This window comes from Mustela nigripes, chromosome 7, assembly GCF_022355385.1.
Source record: "Mustela nigripes isolate SB6536 chromosome 7, MUSNIG.SB6536, whole genome shotgun sequence".
NCBI lineage: Eukaryota > Metazoa > Chordata > Mammalia > Carnivora > Mustelidae > Mustela > Mustela nigripes.
The window spans coordinates 92,114,248-92,135,865 of record NC_081563.1 but is presented as its reverse complement, the minus strand read 5'-3'; the positions used below and the strand labels follow the sequence as shown (position 1 = coordinate 92,135,865).

The 21,618-nt window shown below is 40.9% G+C and overlaps 1 long non-coding RNA gene across 1 annotated transcript in view; it reads left to right on the top strand.

Annotated features, from left to right (window-relative positions):
• The window catches only part of LOC132022634 (uncharacterized), a 162,783-nt gene extending 145,230 nt beyond the window's left edge, over positions 1–17,553 (top strand). Inside the window, exon 4 of the long non-coding RNA XR_009405655.1 lies at positions 17,453–17,553. This is a non-coding gene — a long non-coding RNA (uncharacterized LOC132022634). The remainder of the gene's footprint in view (positions 1–17,452) is intronic.
• The last annotated feature ends 4,065 nt before the right edge of the window (positions 17,554–21,618 follow it).

Genomic DNA, 21,618 nt, shown 5'->3' with positions numbered 1-21,618 from the left:
TATAGCCATTAACACGGGAAGTGAGTGAGGGAGAAGCCCCCACATCTATTAGGAGTAACAGAGAGAAATAAAGCCAGAGTCCCCTTTGCTAGGGATGGCCCAGCAACCTGGGTTTACTAGAAGAAGGCTTATTTACGTAATTATCATCCAATATGGCAGTCAGGGGTGCCTGAGGAATGCTACACATATGGAGGGGAGCGGGTGAAGGGGGGGGTGCAAGGCGCCAGCTTTTGCTTTGTCCTCAGCCAGCCTCCTGCTCCTTCAATATTGCACTGAGATTTTCATGCTGGCCTGGGCTGGGAGTGCTCAAACTCTCCAGGTCCTAGAGAGCACTGGCTGGCTGGTGCCTGCAAGCACCTCTCTCAGGGGAGGGTGTAGGGCACGACTCAGACTCTGGTTGTGTACCACGCATGTGCGTTTATGCGTGTGCATGCGTGCAGAGTGCAAAATGCTGTGGTTCTGCCAGCTGGTGAGGCTCCCTCACCCTCACAGGTGCTGCCACCTAGAAGCTCTCAGGCACATTGTGGGTTCAGGGACCAAGACTTCACTTCTTCGCTGCACTCCCTCTGGCTCAGCACCAGCGGTGGCTGTCCTGGGTTGGAGGGCTTAAGACCCTGTCCCTAACCACCTGATTTCCCCAATTTCTCCCCCAATTTCCTCCTACAATCCTTTGTTCTTTTTGAGTGCTTTCATCCAGACTCCAAGTTAATGCTGAGCCCCAATCACAGGGCACTCTTGCATTGGGGTATTACTTTCCAATGGGTCACTTTTGGTGGCTCCCTCCCCCTTTTGTTTATCTTCGGATATCAGTCCGATGTTCCCAATCAGATTTATCTGCCCACTGGGAGTGATTTACCTGCCCACTGGCATCTTCTGCCCCGTAGAGATCCAGAAGTGTATAATTCTAATCTCAGGCTGATTTCATGAGTGATCAGAGTTCTTTGGTAGGTAATCAGCTCACTTTAGGGGACAGGTTGAAATGGTGCCTCCTCCTACTTCTCTGCCATCTTGTCTTCCCCCATTCATGGCATTTTTAAGTTCAGCCTGTTTAGATCTCATTTCTGCCCTTAGAGATTCTATATTGTCACTAATGCTTTTTTCAAGCCTAGCTATTGACTTCATGATTGCTATCATGAATTCTTTCTCTGACATCTTGCTATATCCATATCCATTAGTTCTGTGGCAGAGGACATTTTCTCAGGTTATTTTCTTTGCTGAGAGTTCCTCCTAGTAGTCATTCTGTCGAGGGATGACTGAGCAATTTAAGAGTCCAAAATATTAACCATGACTCAAGCTAGATGCACCCTAGCAAAATCTGTTGTGGTCAGAGGCCACCACTGAAAAAACAAAGCCAAAATTAAACACAAGAGTAAAATTTTAAAAAATAAAAATTTTTCAAAAGAGGCTAAGGAAGAGGGTTAAAATCTCTCAATGTCAACAAAATGTGGTGTTTCAGTTTTTCTTGGGTATATTTGGTCTGTGTGTTAGAGGACACATCCTGCAATTATAAGAAAAATAAAATCTTTATGTATTTAAAAGTAAAATGGAATAGAATGAAAAATGGGCTAAAATAAAGTTTATATCTATAAAAAAAGGTGTGTATAAATACAAGTTAAAAGCGACTATGAAAAATAAATTGAGGGGTGGTATTATGGACATTAGGGAGGGTATGTGTTTTGGTGAGTGCTGTGAAGTGTGTAAACCTGGTGATTCACAGACCTGTACCCCTGGGGATAAAAATATATGTTTATAAAAAATTATAAAAAAAAAAGAAAAAAATAAATTGAATAATAAACATCTTGTTGAAATGAGGTGAAAGGAAAAATATAACAGTGTGTGTGGGGGAACATGAGAAAGGAGAAAAAAAAAAAGAAAGGGAGAATTATATTTGAAAAATAAAGAAGTCCCGAGGCCACACTGGGCACTCAATATACAATTTTCCCTGGCATTGGAATTTTAGTCTTATAAGATCTATAGGATTGTCAGCCACTTGTTCTTTCAACCTGTCTTCTCAGGGAGGAACCTGCCACTCTGTTTCTCCGGTAACATTCTGGTGTGGAATTGCTGCTCCTCCTGTCAGGGGGATGTGCTAAGTGGAAAGAGAATTTTTGTGTCTTTTGTTCCCTGTGGCTTTCCCTTCCTCTTCAGAGGATCAGAATAAAAATGGCTGAGGCCAAACCTCTCACCCAGAGCAGAAAATTCACTGTCTGCTCTCTTTAAAAACCCTCAGGACAAATAGTTTCTACATCTGCATCCCATGAAATATGCCCACAGCAACTCTCTCAGAGGTAATCTCAGGGGCCCAGGAGTGTTTCTGCCCTTTGTGATCCTAAAACCATAAGCAGCATTGGGCTGCACATCCAAAGATCTGGAATCAGGCTTGTGTCCCACCCTAAAACCCTTTCCTGGCCACTATCACTCTATGAGTTTTTGCCTGGTTGCAGGCACAGGTTCCAGATTTTTTTTTTTTTTTCAGACTGTTCAAGTAAAGAGTGGTTATTAACTGGCTGGCTTGAGACTTATGGAGATCCAATCTGAGAGTCCTTTTGTGGGGTCACTGACCATAACCTGCTTCCTGGCTCCAATGCTCAGGCTCTCTACCATTTCAGGAATTTTCTCTTGCTCTGTGATCCCTCCTAACCTGAGACCACAGTTCCTAACCTAGAATTCTGCCTTTCATTTCCAGATCCCCCTGGTGACTCTTACTAGAGCATATTTCTAAGAATTCTGATTTTGCGCTCTGGTGTTATAGCACTTTCAATGGGACAGCTTATGGCAGCTCCCTCCCTCTTCTGTTTATCTCCCTCCCCCCTTCTGTTTACCTTCCCTCCCCTTCATGACTCTGCATGTCCTACCTTGTAAAAAGAAGTCACTTTTCTGTTTGCAGATCCAGATATATATTCTTATATCTCAGGCTGATTTCATGGGTGTTCAAAATCATTTGATAGATATCTAGCTATATTCAGAAGACCAGTTGGGATGGGGGTCCTTTCCTCCTCTGCCATCTTAACTCCTCCCTCATTACAAGTTTGATTATAAGCTTTTCATTAAGCAGTGATAGGAATATAGTCAGCTCAGGGACTTCAATATCCATGAGAGATAAACTAAACAGTTGCTTAGGGAAAGCCCAGTTATTTCTGGTACTGAATTTAGAGAGGAGGTTTTTCTGTGAGTCCTTAGAAAGAAGACTCTCTATAGTGTAGAGAACAACATAAACTACATTATTATATCAGTTCAATAGGGCCAAATCTCATAAAATCTTTTAATATATGCCATAAAACAAAGCAGTAGAAATATAAATTTGGTGGAGGGCAGGGGGAGAAATTTGCTATATTTGGAAATTGACATGATCACTATTTTTCTATGTCTTGACTTAGAGGAAAGTCAGAAATGCAGACTTCCATCAGTGCTTCTTCTCATGACTGAATCTGAAAGACTTTGGGGTGCAGAGAAATTGTGGTTGTATTTAGCTTTTGACCAAGTTATACTTTCCACATCCTGCAGAGCCACATACTTCACAGGTGGACCAGATGAACACATGGTTAAGAAAAGTCCTGCTTAGGGCTCCTGGGTGGCTCAGTGGGTTAAACCACTGCCTTCAGCTCAGGTCATGATCTCAGGGTCCTGGGATCGAGTCCCACAATGGGCTTTCTGCTCTGCGGGGAGCCTGCTCTCCCCCCGCCCCCCGCCTGCCTTTCTGCCTACTTGTGATCTCTGTCAAATAAATAAATAAATAAATAAATTTTAAAAAAGGGTCCCGCTTAGTTCTGGAGGCAGATATGCTTTATTTAGCTTAGTCCCTACAATCATCTGCGTTATATAATTTGGGAAAATTGACTTACAAATAGTTGTGTATAAAGCTGGAAAGAGTAAAATTCCAGAGCATCAACTGGGTCTGGACCCTCTGTATTTTTCCTCACCAGATGCAGACTTCATGTAACCATCCCCTAGAATCTATTTCCTTTTAGCCAAGATCATGTCTTCTTTCATACATATACCTGAGTGATTTTATTAGGCAATAGGAAGATTATAATTGATACCTCAAACTTCATAAAATTTGAGTATGTTCTTTTCAATATTTGCTTCTGTTTTCATCTTATCAATGTGGCTTGGGCTGGTCTGATTTATTTCCTATGTTCTTTTCTCCCTTGTTGATTTTGCATGCTGTTAACATTGTTGGCAATTTACATAAAATGTAGTAGTCCTTATCACACTTCATATGAAGGAAATGAATCTCACAAAGATTTCTGGTTTAAGGGCAAGGATTGGAATTGAGAGGGCCTCCTGAGACAAGGTTTGGACGGTTCTCTGGCAGCAGCACATCACTTATGGAGATAGCAATTTTTCATACACTTGACTGTTTTCAGCTGTGGTAGGTTGCAAAACAGTCAGCATTCTACACACCTCCTCTCCTCAAAAAACATGGTCTAGTTTTCCATCTCTGATACTGGATTGGCCTTGTGACCATATTTGGACAACAGGAGTCAATGAAAGGGACAGGCTACAGTTACATACCTGGATTGCAGAGGCCTTGCATGTTTCCACACCTCCTTTTAGGAACCTACCAAGCCATGCTGTGAACAAGCCCAGGTGAGCCTGCTGGAGGAGGAGGCCCAGTCATACTCATCACCCTAACTGATAGTCAACTAACCACCAGACTGATGACTGAGGTCCTCCTAGACCAGCCAAATTTCAGGCAACCTGTCAGTAGATCACAGAGGCATGAGTAAACCCAACTAAGATCAGCCAGGCCTAGGTAGTTCAGCAGAGATATTCAGGGACACATAAATTTAAGCAAGAATAAATACTTATTATTTTAAATCCCTACATTGGGGGAAGGTTTGTTATGTAGCAAAAGCTAACTGATGCACCTTCTCAGTTTAATGAGGATGCTGGCAGTTACAAGGAAGCTTTGTTCAGGGCAAACTTATTTAGTCTCAGAGTAACAATTAATTGGATTTCAAGTGACAGAAATCTGATAAACATGGTTTACTCAAAAAGAGGGAAGTTATTGGTTCACAATAACTAACCTGAAGCAAGTTCTAGAGTGCACCTCAGACCCTTGCTTGGATGACTGGAGGTAGGAATATGAACTGCATCTAAGTTTGCTCTCAGAACTAAAGTCATTAAGTATGGTGGAAATTGTTTTTTTAGAGAAGAAATATTAATCTCAGGTGTTTTTATTGTATATTTTTGGTCAAAGAAAATGAGGTTGGTAAGACTTGTTTTATATGTTCCTGGATTCCTGGCTTTCTGGTAGGTAAAACAGCTGTTCCTGGGTCTTCTCTCTGGAAACATTTCTCTTGACTCATGACCTTAAGGTCATGTCTGAGAGCAGAACTGGGCAGACTTTATCTGTTGGGAGCTCATAGTGGAATTTGTCATCCTTTTTGGCTGCCTGATACCTGAACCACCTTCTTACACTTAGAGAATCTTCTACCTACAGCAGCAAAATCTGACCCCCTTTATGTAAGTGGAAAATGACTGATGTCACTTCTTCAATCTGCTTGCAGTGAGGTCACAGTCATGTGACTGTTGTGGGTTGACAGCACTGGGATGGGGAATGTTGAGGGACTAAGATCTGGATACCAACAGCATCTGTATCTCAGGTAACCAGCCATTTCTCAACTGTAGTAGGGCAGGAGAGATTTCAGTGACTCCTCATAGTCTTCTCCTGTCCCTCTGTGACTTACTTGCACCCTTTTGGAATCTATTGTTTAGATTTCTCTAATTCTACAACTGATTGTTTCTGCAAAAGTCAGAATTTTTTGGTTGCAAATTCTGGAGGGCATCCAAGTTCCACAAATAACTTCTCAAACTCAACACCCCAAAAATATAATCAAGCCAAAAAATGGGCAGACAACATGAACAGACACTTCTCAAAAAAAGACATACAAATGGCTAGCAGACACATGAAAAAAATCTTCAACATCATCAGCCATCAGGGAAATTCAAATCAATACCACATTGAGGTACCACCTTATACCAGTCAGAATGGCAAAAATTGACAAGGCAAGAAACAACAAATGTTGGAGAATTGTGGAGAAAGGGGGACCCTCTTATGTTGTTGGTGGGAATGCAAGTTGGTATAACCACTTTGGAAAACAGTTTGGAAGTTCCCCCAAAAGTTAAAAATAGGGCTACCTTATCCAGCAATTGCACTACTTGGTATTTCCCCAAACATACAGATGTACTGGAAAGAAGGGCCACACGCACCCCAATGTTCATATCAGTAATGTCCACAATCGCCAAACTGTGGAAGAAGCCAAGATAGATGATGGATAAAGAATATGTGGTCCATATATACAATGGATTATTATTTAGCCATCAGAAAAGATGAACACCCACCATTTGCACCAACATGGGTAGAACTGGAGAAGATTAGGCTGAGCGAAGTAAGTCAGAGCAAGTCAATTATATATGGTTTCACTTATTTGTGGAACATAAGGAATAGCATGGAGGATGTTAGGAAAAAGAAGGGAAAAATGAATGGGATGGGAAATCAGAGGGGGAGACTAACCATGGAAAACTATGGACTCTGGGAATCAAACTGAGGGTTTTAGAAGGGATGGGGGTAGAGGATGGGTGAGCTTGTTGATGTATTAAGGAGGGCATGTATTGTATGAAACACTGGGTATTATACACAAATAATGAATCATGGAACACTACATCAGAAACTAATTATATACTGTACAGTGACTAACATAACATAATAAAAAATATATAAAAAATTTCTGGACCTAAACCCAAACTACTTTAAGATAAAAATGGGAACTCATTGGATTATGCTCCTAAACTACAGGAAGGAAAGAGAGTGAGACTTCAAGTATGCTGGGATCCAGGAAGTAACCACTGTCAGGTCTCCTGTCCCTTCTGTCTCTCATTTCTGGTTTTCTCTGCAATTTTTTATCATTCTCAGACTTACTTCTTGTACAATACACAAATATAATTGAGGGTCTCTCTGGGGTTATATCATCCAAGTGTGGCTATTATAAAGGAAGAGTAAGCTCCAATTTAAAATATTCTGTGAAGGAATTCAGACTGACACAGCATGGTTCACTTGCCCAAGCCTTGAACTGATAGTTGAAATAGGAGTCAGTGTGTTATGATTGATTGTTTTTCCTTGAACCATACTGTCAGAGGCGACTTGGAAGGACAATTCCAAATATAAGTGAGGTATTTTTAACAGGAGTGGAAACAGTCTTGATGAGATAAACTTTTGCCTTTAGCCTACTGGCTTACAAGGAAATATTTCTCAAATTGCAGAGGCTCCCATCAGACCACATCTGTAGGACATCCTTATCAAGAAACATAGTGCTTGGGGCACCTGGGTGGCTCAGTGGGTTAAGCCGCTGCCTTCGGCTCAGGTCATGATCTCGGGGTCCTGGGATCGAGTCCCGCATCGGGCTCTCTGCTCAGCAGGGAGCCTGCCTCCCTCTCTCTCTCTGCCTGCCTCTCTATCTACCTGTGATCTCTCTCTGTCGAATAAATAAATAAAATCTTTAAAAAAAAAAAAAAGAAAGAAACATAGTGCTAAATTGGAAGGGGAGGTGAATCATGAGAGACTATGGACTCTGAAAAACAATCTGAGGGGTTTGAAGTGGCGGGGGGCGGTGGGAGGTTGGGGTACCATGTGGTGGGTATTATAGAGGGCACGGATTGCATGGAGCACTGGGTGTGGTGAAAAAATAATGAATACTGTTTTTCTGAAAATAAATAAATAAATAAATAAATAAATAAATAAATAAACCAATAATAATAACTTAAAAAAAAAAGAAACATAGTGCTGCCTTATGGTGAAGCAGAGTGAATAAAATCACAACATTATCCAAAACAGAATAAATGTTTAAAAAGATAGTCTTCATTGACATGGGCAAAAGTTCTCTGCACCCACTTCAATTCCACCTTCCCTTCCCCCAAAGTCAGTCGGCTACAGCAACACATACAGCAACACAGTAGCCAATTGATCCAAGCTGGGCCTCTCAGATTCTCTTTCTTGGGAAATCTGAATTTTGAATCTGAACAAGATGTAAAAGGAGAGTTGTTGAAGTTGTTGAAGTTAACATGCATCTCAGTGAAGTCTTCTTATTTTGCCCAGACAAAATGATATATAGTGTTTGGGGAATAAACCCTGATAGAAGCCAGCATGCTCAGGAGAAATAATCACTCACCCAACTTCTGGGTATGGGTTTTTTGAGTGAAGAAGTGGTGGGTATTTCTGAGGAAAGATCCTGAAAAGGCAGAGAAGAAAATCACAGATTCAAGGAAACCTTTAAGGATGTACAGGCAGGAAACAATGAATATTACCACATAATAGTTCATGGTGTTGAGGATTCAGTTAAGCTGAGAACTGAAGGTGACATAGGGGAGGTATTTTTGGTCTATGACACAATTGGTCATTATTGACTTGATCAGGAGTTGGTCTCCATGGATACCTGCATGTCACTTTCCCCACCAGCATTGTTCTTGTTCAGTGGGCTTGTGGACAAAGCCATTGTGGCAATAGTGTGGCAGACTGGGCTCAACACACTGTGTTTTCCTTCACTTGGATATCAATCTTGATTTTCCATTTTGCCAGTCATAGCAACATAATGTGAACTGGATTTGGGGCACAATAATACCAGTGGACAGGTTGTTCTTTGTGGCTCTTTCTAAGACCTGCTGTAATTCCCAGGGGTGGACCTCAGTAAACTTGCTGGCACAGCCTGACTCCTATAGGCTGGTTGGGGAACTAGGCTTAGCCTATCAAATGTTTTTTAGTAGAAATCATAATATGAAGACCTAAGAATGCAGGCACTGGAGGTGGTATGACCTGAGATAAACTGATAACATTGCAGAGAAGGTTTGTGGTTCCTGGTGAATCTTCTGGTTGCTTTCTTTCTCACTGCAGAGATGGTCAATCCTTCCATAAACTTCTGAGGAACCTCAGTTACCGTCTCACAAATTCTATTTGCTCCTTAGATTTGCTTAGGTTAAGTAGTTGCCTTATATTGGTTATCAACAAAAGAACTTTGGTGTTTACTTCAACTTGTCCTTTACCCAGAATTATGATACTTTTATCCAGAAGGAAAAGGGAGCAAAAAAAAGGTAATTGGTGACAGTATTTGGTGGTGGGATAGGGGGAAATTTTTGTTTCTTATTTCAAACACTTAGAAAATTCCCCCATTTAAACGAGCAAAGCCCAACTTAATAACCTCTTCAGACATCTGAAGCACCCCTAAATAGCTCAGAACAATAAGATGCTTTCTTTCCAACTAATATTCAGTCCTATAAAACTTGGTATTAGAAAGATGTCTGTTTTTTGTGTGCCAGTACAATGCTGTCTTGGTGATCACAGCTTTGTAGTAAAGCTTGAAATCAGACAATGTGATGCCCCCAGATTTGTTTTTCTTTTTCAACATTTCCTTAGTGATTCAGTGTCTTTTCTGGTTCCATACAAATTTTAGGATTGTTTGTTTCAGCACTTTGAAAAAAGATGGTGGAATTTTGATTAGGATGGCATTGAAACTATAGATTGCTCTAGGCAATATAGACATTTCTTTTTATTTATTTTTTAAAGATTTTATTTGTTTATTTGACAGACAGAGATCACAAGTAGACAGAGAGGCAGGCAGAGAGAGAGAGAGGGAAGCAGGCTCTCTGCTGAGCAGAGAGCCCAACGCGGGACTTGATCCCAGGACCCTGAGATCATGACCCAAGCCGAAGGCAGTGGCTTAACCCACTGAGCCACCCTGGCACCCAGCAATATAGAAATTTAAACAATGTTTATTCCTCTGATCCCTGAGCATGGAATGCTTTTCCATCTATTTGTGTCTTCAATTTCTTTCATGAATGTTCTGAAGTTCCTCAAGTACAGATCCTTTTCCTCTTTGGTTAGGTTTAATCCAAGGTATCTTATGGTTTTTGGTGCTATAGTTAATGGGATTTATTCTCCAATTTCCCTTCCTATAGTTTCATTGTTAGTATACAAGAAAGCAACTTATTTCTGTACATTGACTTTGTATCCTGCCACATTACTGAATTGCTGTATGAGTTCTAATAGTTTGGGGGTGGAGTCTTTGGGGTTTTCCATATAAAGCATCATGTCATCTGCAAAGAGTGAGAGTTTGACTTCTTCTTTGCCAATTCAAACACCTTTTATTTCTTTTTGTTGTCTTATTGCTGTTGTTAGGACTTCTACTACTATGTTGAGTAACAGTGGCAAGAGTAAGCATCCTTGAGATATGAGAATGAGTGTGTGAGTGAGTGAGTGAGAATCCTCAGATTCCTGAAGCATGAATCTATCAAAATCCTAGAGGAGAACAAAGATAGTAATCTCTTTGATATCAGCCGCAACAAATTCTTTCAAGACATGTCTCCAACGGCAAAGGAAACAAAAGTGAAAATGAACTTTTGGGATTTCATCAAGATAAAAAAAACTTCCACACAGCAAAGGAAAGAGGCAACAAAGCAAAGAGGAAATCCATGGAATGGGAGAAGATATTTGCAAATGACACTACAGAGAAAGGATTGATATCCAAGATCTAAAAAGAACTCCAAAAACTCAACACCCAAAAAATAGACAATCAAGTCTGAAAATGGGCAGAAGACATGAACAGACACTTCTCAAAAGAAGACATACAAATGGCTAGCAGACACATGAAGCAATGTTCATCATCATTAGCCATTAGGGAATTCAAATCAAAACCACATTGAGATACCACCTTATACCAGTTAAAATTGCCAAAATGAACAGGACAGGAAACAACAAAGTGTTGGAGAGAATGTGGAGAAAGGGGAATCCTCTTACACTGTTGGTGGAAATGGAAGTTGGTGCAGCCACTTTGGAAAACAGTGTGGAGATTCTTCAAAAAATTAAAAGTAGAGTACCCTATGACCCTGCAATTACACTACTGGGTTATCACCCAAAGATACAGATGTAGTGAAAAGAAGTGTCATATGTGCTCCAAAGTTCATAGTAGCAATGTTCAGAATTGCCAAACTGTAGAAAGAGCAAAGATGTCCTTTGACAGATGAATGGATAAAAAATATGTGGTCCATATATACAATGGAATATTACACAGCCATCAGAAAGGATGAATGCCCAATTTTTGTATCAACATGGATGGGATGGGAGGAGATTATGCTGAGTGAAATAAGTCAAGCAAAGAAAGTCAATTATCACAAGGTTTCACTTATTTGTAGAGCATTAGGAATATCATGGAGGACATTAGGAGAAGGAAAGGAAAGCGAATCAGGGGAAATCAGAGGGGGCAATGAAGCATGAGAGACTGTGGACTCTGAGAAACAAACTGAGGGTTTTGAGGGGGGTGGGGGAATGGGTGAGCCTGGTGTTGGATATTAAGGAGGGCATTTATTGCATGGAGCATTGGGTGTAGTACATAAACAATGAATCTTGGAATACTGAAAAAACAAAATTAAATTAAAAAAAAGAAATGTAAAAAAAAAGTAAGATGTCAGTGGGATTTGAAGGTTTTAGCTGAATTCTGGATATTTAAGATTTTGAACTTCAGAAATTCCATTTTTTGATCTTCTTATAGAAAATATCCACCTGGGACTATTCAGTAAAAATTCTGAATTCTGGTCATCAGGTGCTTCATTTCAGTAGAAAAGTGATTTTAGGCATATTGTCCTCTTGAGAGTTGCTTGTATCCTCCTTGACTCAAAATTGTGCAGCTAGATGACAAATCAACATAACTGGGTGTTTCACATTCTCCTGCCGGTGGTGTGGGACTGTAGCACAAAGTTTACTGGGTCCCCAGGCAGCATTCAGGTGGTGTTCTGGCCTTCACTCCTAGTCTACAGGTCAAGCCCAGGTATTGAAGACCCTGCTTTCCACAGAGGCTTGTGGGATGCAAGAGAAACTGCAGTAGACTCTGACAAGCCTTTTGGCTGAAACCTCTATAGCTGATTCAATGGTTTTGCCAGAGGGAGCTAGAGTCCCTCTGAAGTGATTTTTATCTTAGAACCTTTGAGAACCCCAGGTTGTCAGATGGAGATAAAGGCTTATCTACAGCAAACTCCTTGGATCGGACAGAGTGACACTCTATGAATTACCTAGGGCTGTACCTCATTAGCAGTAACCCACAGCTGACATCTGGGCATCCCTATGGCCATATTTCTCCTCCTACACCTTGCCTCAATAGAATTGTGGTAGCAGGGACACAGGACATGGGAATAAAATGAGAAAGGGAAAGAGAATCCCTCATTTCTCACCACCCTTGATGTTTCCAGCCAAGATCCCACTTTGCAATGACAGTGGGTTGATGGGGGCACTGATTATTTCAAGCCAACCTTTTTTATTTGTATTAAATTTCACTTTTGAAGTGGACATTTTCATGTATTATTTAGGCTTAGGCAATCATTTATCAAAGCCCAGGAACTGAACTGGACCCATTCACAGACGGCTTCTCTTTCACCCCCATGCTTTAGGCCATGAGATTAACACTCCACACCTATTGGGAGGTGAGGAAAATGAGTCCAGAGAGTTTAAAAAATGCAGGTGTATACTCTCACCCAACAAGATTCCCTCAGTTGATTTCCACTTCCAGAGACAAGTGTGCCAAGATCTGACAAAATGCAGGAGAAAGGTGGGTGTCTATGGGAATCAGTATGGAGACATTTCCCCAGAGGAGCAGTCCATTCATGGCGAGAGGAAGGGTGACCTGTTCCAGGAACTGGGAGAAAGCCTGTGGATGGAATTCCAGTGAGTTTGGTGCAAGAGTGAAGGCTGAGAAATAGCCATAAGCTGGTCCAGGAGAGTTCATTGGGCATGACAAGGACTTTACCTCTGTGTTAGGAGTTGAGAGAAGATACCTGCCTCCCATGCATTATGCTCTAGGTGAATGCATTTCTTCTACAGCCCTGTTATCCTCTGAATCAGGTGTGGTGTGGCCTTTCTTCCTCCTTAACCTCTGCTCCTTACTATAAAGACTACAAAGTTATAGACTCCCTAGGGCTGTTTCCCTTCATTCCTTGGATTTCATCTTCCCCAATGGTCCACGTCTCACATGGACATCTACATGGAGGCTCTTTCCAATGCCTTGGAAGTTCATGACTGCCTCTTATAATGTGGCCTTGTCTTCTACTCACCTCAGCCACTCAATCCCCAGTCCCACCCTAGACTTTGTCATTTATAATACATAGAAATTCCATCACTTAGGCTCAATGCAGCCCACATTCCCACCTCCTCTCTTAATTCAATTTATTTTGAGTTGCAGATTAAAATACTCCACCAAAATTCAAAAAAATAAATTGTATACACACAAGATAGGTTGATTTGGCCAAACAAAAAACTAAATGATACAAGCCAAGACAAGCAAATATTGCATTAATAGAAATCTGCAGTTTTGGAAAAAAGGTAACTGTAATTACACTGAAAGAATCTGATTAAAGTGATGAATCCATATCCTGGATTGAATCCATTTCCTGAAAATGATTCTTTTAAAGAATTCTTTAAAGAAGTGAGATTCTTTTAAAGAGGAGAATTTTCTTTATGGGTGTTGGTTCTGAAGGTCTAAAACTTTTGTGACATCAAGGATACTAACTGGGTTGGGTAAGTATGTCTTGGAAAAGTGAAGTGTTAAAGTTGGTGTTGATTACGAAAATGTTGGCTTTTACTATTAAAAAATAACTCAGGTGTGGGGTTCCTGGGTGGCTCAGTCCATTCAGCATCTGACTCTTGATTTCAGCTCAGGTCATGATGTCAGAGTCATGGGATAGAGCTCTGTGTTAGGCTCCATGACTTGTCCCCCTTCCTCTCCCTATTTGTGCATGCTATCTCTCTTTCAAATAAATAAAATCTTTTTAAAAACCCTCTAATTCATTTTCACTAGAAGTCTATATTCCTGATTTATTTTCAGAAAAACCTAAAGATTTGGCATTGTTGGATAATTTTGCCCTATGACCACCATGTGGGGTTGAACTGATGATGGCCTACCCCACAGGATGGGCACATGCTGTCTGGTGGCTGCAGTCCTCACCATATACCCCACCCACCTCGCTACTGCATAGCCTGGCATGTTTAAGTTATTCATCTCTGGCTGAGAGCATCAGAATTGCTTTCAAGTTTCATATCATTATTATATGGAAGTGGAATTTAATTTGCTTTTGTATTATTCCAGATCGATAGCTGATATTCCAAGGTTTTCCAAGAAGCTCTTTACAGCTAAATCAGGAAGGTTTTTTGAGAGAAGCAGGGTACTCTAAATAAAGGATGGGCTAGCCTCTCTGTCTCCAAGGCTGGATCACCACCTGCCAAGTCTATTGGGGTGGGAGCTCTGATTTAGGCAGGGATTGGGACCACAAATTTCTCATCATAGAGTCCCAGTCTCTGCTGTTTTGGCTCTCAGCTTGGCCCAACTGTGTCAAAGCAACCCTTTGAATGCAGCCATGGAAGGTGCTGCTGCATTGTTTTAGTTGGTATAGAGAGACCAAGAGTGCTGGCTGGCATTTGGCACTTTGGGTTCCAAAGCAAAAGACTTACTTTCCTAATAAGACAATCGTGCAATCATCCAACTCACTGAACAGGACAGAGTGTGCTGGAATTGTTCCTATGGTGTCAGACCAAGTCCATGGAAACCTGAGACTATGAGCCAGCAAGAGGAGGTGGTATTTTTGGCATGTTTGGCTGGGAGCAATAGCACTGACACAAGGCAGAGAAGGAGGATATGGCAATCTTCAGGAGAAAAACATCAGGAAAATGATCCCTGTATGGTCTGTTTCTATAGTCTGTTTTGGAAAAAGATTTTGCCTACTTTATAAGCTTTTTAATAAGTCAAACTTTTATCTTTGTTGATCCATCCTATTTAAACTTTGCTTCTGTTCATTGAGTTCTACTTTTATCTTTATTATATCTTTTCTTATAATTTCATTGGGGGACTTAACCCACATCTTCTCACTTAACCCAGCTTTTCTGCCAGCCACAGGCCCCCACAGACTGGCATCTGCACCATACAGCTAACTGCCTTCATCCTCAGTTCATGACCCCCTCTCCAACTCTCTGCAGACAGGCTCTTGTGTGTGTGCTAGGCTCCTGTCTCCTTCATTGAGGATGTCAATGGGTAAAGTAACCTAAGAAAGCTACAAAACACTTATTGATTAATAAACATGCATTTATTTCCATAACAAGGGAGTTAAACAATTAATAGACTAAGCAATTAGGGTTAACCAAGCAGCAAAGCCATTATGTGAATTAACTAGGCAGAAAGGACCAGCTGGCTCACCTCTGAGGTTTGTCTTATGATCGGGCTCTCCAATGGCCCCAGTGTTCTGGCAAGCCCCTGCTGATATGTCAGCGATCTCTTTTGGCTGTCTGCTGAGCTGTCCCCTCAGTCACCATGCCCTGTGGTCTGTTGAGGGATGTGGGCAGACCAGGGCTTATTTATTTTATGTATGTATGCATGTATGTACATACGTACGTATGTATCTATTTTTATTATGTTCAATTAGACATCTTATCATTGGTTTTTGATATAATGTTCAATGATTTATCTCGTTATAACACCCGCTGCTCATCACAGCATGTGCCCTCCTTAATACCCATCACTTGGCTACCCCATACCCCCACTCCCTCCCTTCTGTAAACCCAAGGCTAATTTTGGCCTAAGGCAAGGTGGGTTTTTCTGCTGAGGGTCTGGCATGCTCGACAAACCTGCCCTCTACTGGTTGAAGTCAAAATCATTCTCATCAGTGTCTACCCTCTGAGTAAACAAGATTATGTTTTCCATATATACATTGTTCTTTTAGGTTGTTGACATCTCAGCAGGTATTTATCTTTTATAGCCAACTAACCACATGCCCATAGTGCTAGGGTGACATATGTAAACAACATGTGCTCACCAGCTCTGTGGTTCACAAATATGTTTACAAAGACACAGGGTGTCACATGGGATCACATGTAGATGTGCATTAAGCTGGGAGGATGAGACATCCTTTTTACGTTTTTATCACCATTGATTCCATCCACCAATCCCTCCCCAGGAACAGCTCTCTCCCTTGCTCTCAGGGAGCTGCACTTGTTTGTTTTTCTTTTACCCCACTGCTGGCTTTTTCAGGTGGCTTTGCAGATTCCTTAACAACATAACTTTTTTGTATTGTAGTACCAAGAATTTGGTTTTGAGCCCCTTCGTGGTGCTATCCTCACTGAATCGTCCTTGCTTCCAGCTCTTTACTGCAACTGTCAACTATCTATTACTTCTGCCCAAATATAACTTCTCGGATAGGACCTCTTTTCTGAAAGCCGATCTTGTATATTCAGCCACAAGGCACGTCCCGTATGCACTCCAGATCGGTCCCCTACCCTTCCTGCATCTATCCTGCCCACCGTTCCCTCATCCTCCATGAATGACTTCCATGCTTGCAGCAGCTCCAGTCTTGGAGTGATCAGCTACATTTGTCCTCTCCCATACCTGCAGTCAGTCTATATGCAAATGTAGACAAAGATCCAGCCTCTAGTTATTTCTCAGTGTCTCCATCAATCCTGCCCAGGTGCAGGGAGCAGCATCCTTTTCTAGGAGCAAGTACAAGGGCCTCCTAGCTGTTCTCTTTCCATTCTCTGCCCTTTAAGCCATTATAGTGTGTAAAATTGTAAACATAAATTGTATGAGTTCACTTTCCTGTTCAAAACCCAAATTTCAGGGTAAAATTAAAATCTCTCCCACTTATTCCCACTCCAGGTCACTCTCCAACATTCCTTTGAACCCTTTCCCTCTCTGCTCCAGCCACACTGCGCCTGCTCATGGTCTTTGCCCTGTGGAGAATGACCCCCACCCCAGTGTTTTTTTGGCTCCTGTCCTCTCTGATACAGGGCTTTGCTTCTCAGTGGATTTCCTTTCACTCACATCCCTGCTTTTCCTTCTTGTGTTCCTCACACTGGGTTCTCACATAGCCCTCACCTTCTAATGCCTGTGTGATTTACTGAGTGATCTGTTTACTGTCAATGGCCCCTGCTATGATATTGGCTTCACAAGGGCAGGATATGTCTTCTCCCCCTTCTGTATCCACAAGAAAGTGAAAATGTTGGATGCAGAGTAGATGCTCAGAATGAAGGAAGAGTACACTTAGCTGTCTGGGGTATTTCTTTTGTGTCTTGTCTTTGTGTTTAAATATGTTATTAAACAGTATAAAACCTGTGTCTTTTAAAAACTGGCATTCACACCCTACAAAATGTGGTATAGAGAGAAGACAGGTTTGCATGAAATCTGCTCCAATATTGATGGCAAAAACCAAACCCCAGGTGGTTTTCTATTATATGTCCAGGAATTATATACTAAATTTTATACTATGAAATTTATACTATGAAATATATTTTATTTATACTATGAAATATATCTTAGCTTTTTTGCTTTTAGTCATATGCAAAATTACTAAAAATGGTCAAACTAGTTTATGTAGACAAACAAAATTAAAAATCTGATCACATTTTTTTTTTTTCTGCTAATTTCCAATGCAGTGCTTGGTAATAGTCTTATAGACTGAAGATTTCCAGGAGACCCCTCTATTGAATCCTTGTTGATTCAAAGAGTTTACCTAACACAGCAGATGGTCTTTGGAGTGTGGTTTTGGAGTAAGTAGCAATTTATGGCTTCCTTTCACAGGCTGCTGGTTTTATTTCTTTGCTATCAATAGAGTCGATATGCTGTGATTGAATTTGGTATCGATGGAGAACTCAGGGTCAGGTGTCCTCCATGCCAGTGACTGTTCTTTGGGCACCATGGAGACACACACAATGTCAGCTTGGGAGTGCATTTTAAGGGAAGAGACAGACAGATTCATGACTCTGTCAACATCATTACGTGAGTGACAGGGATTCAAAGTATCACCATGGATAGCACCATGAATGTGAGGTGAGTCCCTGCATGTGGTCTTTCATTTACCTTGATGACTCGGGGGGCAGGGAGTGCTTGGGCCAGTGGGAGCCACTGGAATGTGGGGCCCTATGCCTCACCTTGGTAGATTGACTCTGAAAACAATTTGGTTAACTGTGGCCTTTTCCCCCATAGTACCCCATTGAGCGAGCACATTTGCCTTCTGTCACTTAAACTCTCAACCTGGACAAAGCCATTCCACACAAGTTACTGGACATCACAGATGCAGTGAATCTGTCTGACATATGGAGGCAAAACCCATAGAGTGTCCTGATGAATACAAAAGAGTCCAAGACAAGAATGGATGGTCAGAAGCAGAAGGCTGTTTGCCTTCTGTCTCACTGTGTTTGTTACTATAATCCTGATTGGTGTGGGTGATTGTTTCCTTAATTTTAACTAGGACTAGAAAGCAGTTCAGCAAATGCCATGAATCTATTCCTAGGCATAAAATAGAAGAAGAATCACTAACAAAGGTTTTTAGTTTGCTATGGATCTAAAGTTTTGGTTCTTCTGAGAGCACTCTGGGGATTCATGAGACTGTCTCTGCTTGTCATAATGACTTCTGGAGCCCTGCTGGTGTTTAGTGGGTGCAGGTCATGACACAAATACCTCGCAATGCAAAGGATAGGTCCTGTGTTTGACAGGATAATAAACACCAGGTGTCACAACAGAAAATGCTGAATTTTCAGGATCTTAACAGAGGCATGTTTATTTCTTGCAAGTGCAAGGGGCCTCATGCAGGTGTGGGGCCATCCTTCATCCTGGGCTCCCAGGTCACTGTGGGTTGTTCAGTGGGGGAGGCAGCGAGGGAGAAAAGGAGGAGACCCCTGCTGTTACTGGCTTCAGTAGAGAAGTTCCACAGATCACTTCCACCCACAGTGGACAAAGTTGCTCATATACCTATAGTCTACTGTCTAGGGAGATTGGAGACACAGTGGGCCACGGACAGGTTTGGGGAGCCCACCTCTGCTGAAATGTTCCATAGTGAGGGCTTATACCACAATTGAATATCCTGCTTGACAAGACTTATGATCCTGAAAAGCCTCATTACCTGTACATTAAAACCTCATGGTATTTTACATGTCAAAACAAGTTTATTGTTGCCCAGTTTTAACACACACTGAAACAGGAATCCTAAAATCAAGTAACTTGAGGGAAGATGCCACTGTGTTTTAAAACTTTGTCAGAATTTGGTCACCATCTTGGAAAATTATGGCACCAGTGACAAAGCTCTTTATATTTGGTTTGGAAATAAATATTCTGCATGGATCTCATTTTGTTGTTGTGTCCACAGTGATTTTGCATCTGGATGCAAGCAACTGATTACCTATGTCCAAACACCTATGTTTTAAAATACATATTATGATTTATCTTTTATATTGTCATTAGGGCATACTTTTAAAAATTATATAGATGAGCAGGTATGTTATCTATGGATTCCATTTTGGGATAGTAAAATGAGCATATCATATCATATACTAAAGGGATGTATAGATGTGATGAGTGGAAGTGCCATTGATTTAAAAGTGTTGTGCCTGTTATTTTAATGCCAGTATGAGAGAGGCACCTAATAGGATAAATGTAAACTCAGAAAAAAAATATACACAGTAAAGATGTATGCAAAAATGTCAGGAAAGCCACTTAGAGGACAAATTTTGTAGTAAATCTAGAAGTGGCTGTAGTTTGCTTCTTTCTCATTTTTAGAAGAAAATAAGATCAGACTTCTGTGTTGAGTTCCATCTTCAAGGAACCCAGAGGCCTGGGGCTTTATTTTGTGATGTTGTCTCCAGCCATAGTTTATTGGATGGGTACTATGAGTGTCCATCTCGGTGCTCTTTGTTATGCATTCTGCAGGATCCCAACTCTTGCTAAGTAAGGGGTTAGCTCAGTGCTAAGCACAAGTTTGTGTGCACTATATATATATATATATATATATATATATATATATATATATATATATGTATATCCTGGGATCCCTATCATATATGTATGTTTTTCTATATACATATCTATGTATTTATATATATATAGAAATATATATACATATACATATATATATATTTGCTGAATGCAGGGACAGATGTTCTCTCTCACACAGGTTGGATTCATGAACCAAACCCATGAGCTGACTTCTCAAGTGTAGCAGATTCTTGCTTAAGAATGCTTGGATCAACCAGGAGATCAAAGAAGAACTGAAACAATTCATGGAAACCAATGAGAATGAAGACACTTCGGTCCAAAACCTATGGGATACAGCAAAGGCAGTCTTTCTTATATTTTGATATTTCTTTATTTTGGTGAAATTTTAGCTAAGCCACAGAAAATATAGTAAGTTACCTGAAGCCCCAGAAATGATTATAGATGTAATTTGTAGTTTTAACATTCTACAGAGGATTCCTATTTCTAACATTGAACTATGGACAGATGGGGCTTCTAATTTCTTTTGCATCCATCACATACTACAACAAAGATGCTTATCTTTTCTTTGCAACTTGTCCTGAATAGAAAAATGATGAGATCTAGCTGTCTCGGGGAAGGTCTAGGTTATAGATTCAGCTGCACCCCTCAGTATGAAAAGGTCCTCTTTAGTCTCATGGCTTAAAATTTAAAGCAACAGGCAGAACAAGGATGGAAAGAGTCCATGTAAAGGTAAAAAGGTGCCTAAATCTCATGTATTGAGTTTGACTCTTATGGCTGCAAGTGTTCCTCATGTCCTAACATAGGTCAGGTTAACTTCCAGTTCAAAGACAGATTTAAGGTGCCCACTTATCAAACTTCTTAGAATACAAGCTGCAACATTGAAAAAAGAAAAAGTTAATACGTTAATTAAAAAATAAAATAAAAAATAAAAATTAAGGAATACAAGGTGTAGGCTAAAAGAGGCACCATCAGCATGCGTTGACAGAGTACAAGGCACCATCAGCACCATCAGCAGCATGTCTTGGCTGCTAAAAGAGGCTCCATCAGCAGCATGCTTTGACAGAGTACAAGGTGTGGAGATGAAAGAAAGTGCTAGACATTGCCTCAAGGACTAAAATATCCAGTAATAAAAAGCCTCTCAATGCAACATCAAGTATTGCCTCCTTTCTTAATAGACTGAGCACTCACTGCGTTGATACTACTGAATAGTATTTGATCCTCATAGTTAGGATGTTGTTTTGTTAGGAAAACATTGATTATACTCAGAAGTCTTTAGTTAAGTAGGCAGATAAGGAAACTATTTTAGAAAGCTTTTCATACAACTACTTAAATATGATTTTGTCATTAAAATTAAGTTTATATCATCCAAAACATTTAGTTCCCTAATGATGCTGGATATGATTTTTCTTGCTTCAGTTTTATTATTAATAAAATAAAAACCAGGCTTAGGACACTAGGCCTCCATCTTGGTCCATATGACTGTGTGGCTGGAGTGAGATCCCAGATTGGGCCTGGAGAAGGTGAGCTTATTCTGAACACACACAATGTCAGTTTGGTGGTAGCCATGATGAAGTAGGGTGATAGTTCTCAGGCTGAGCAAGGTGGTTAAATGATAATGTCTCACCAGCTGTCCTGAATGCCTCTGACTACTTCTTGTGCTCCTTGCTGGGCTTGGCATCTGACCACTGCACCTGCAGCTTCCTTCCAGAGCTGTCACCAGCAAAAGCATCCTCTGAACACAGAGCCAGAAGTACTTTGAGTTCGCATTCCCTGGGGTGGCCATAGCCCCTGCCTGACTTGTCTGGAAAGGCAAACGCTAGAGATTAATGTT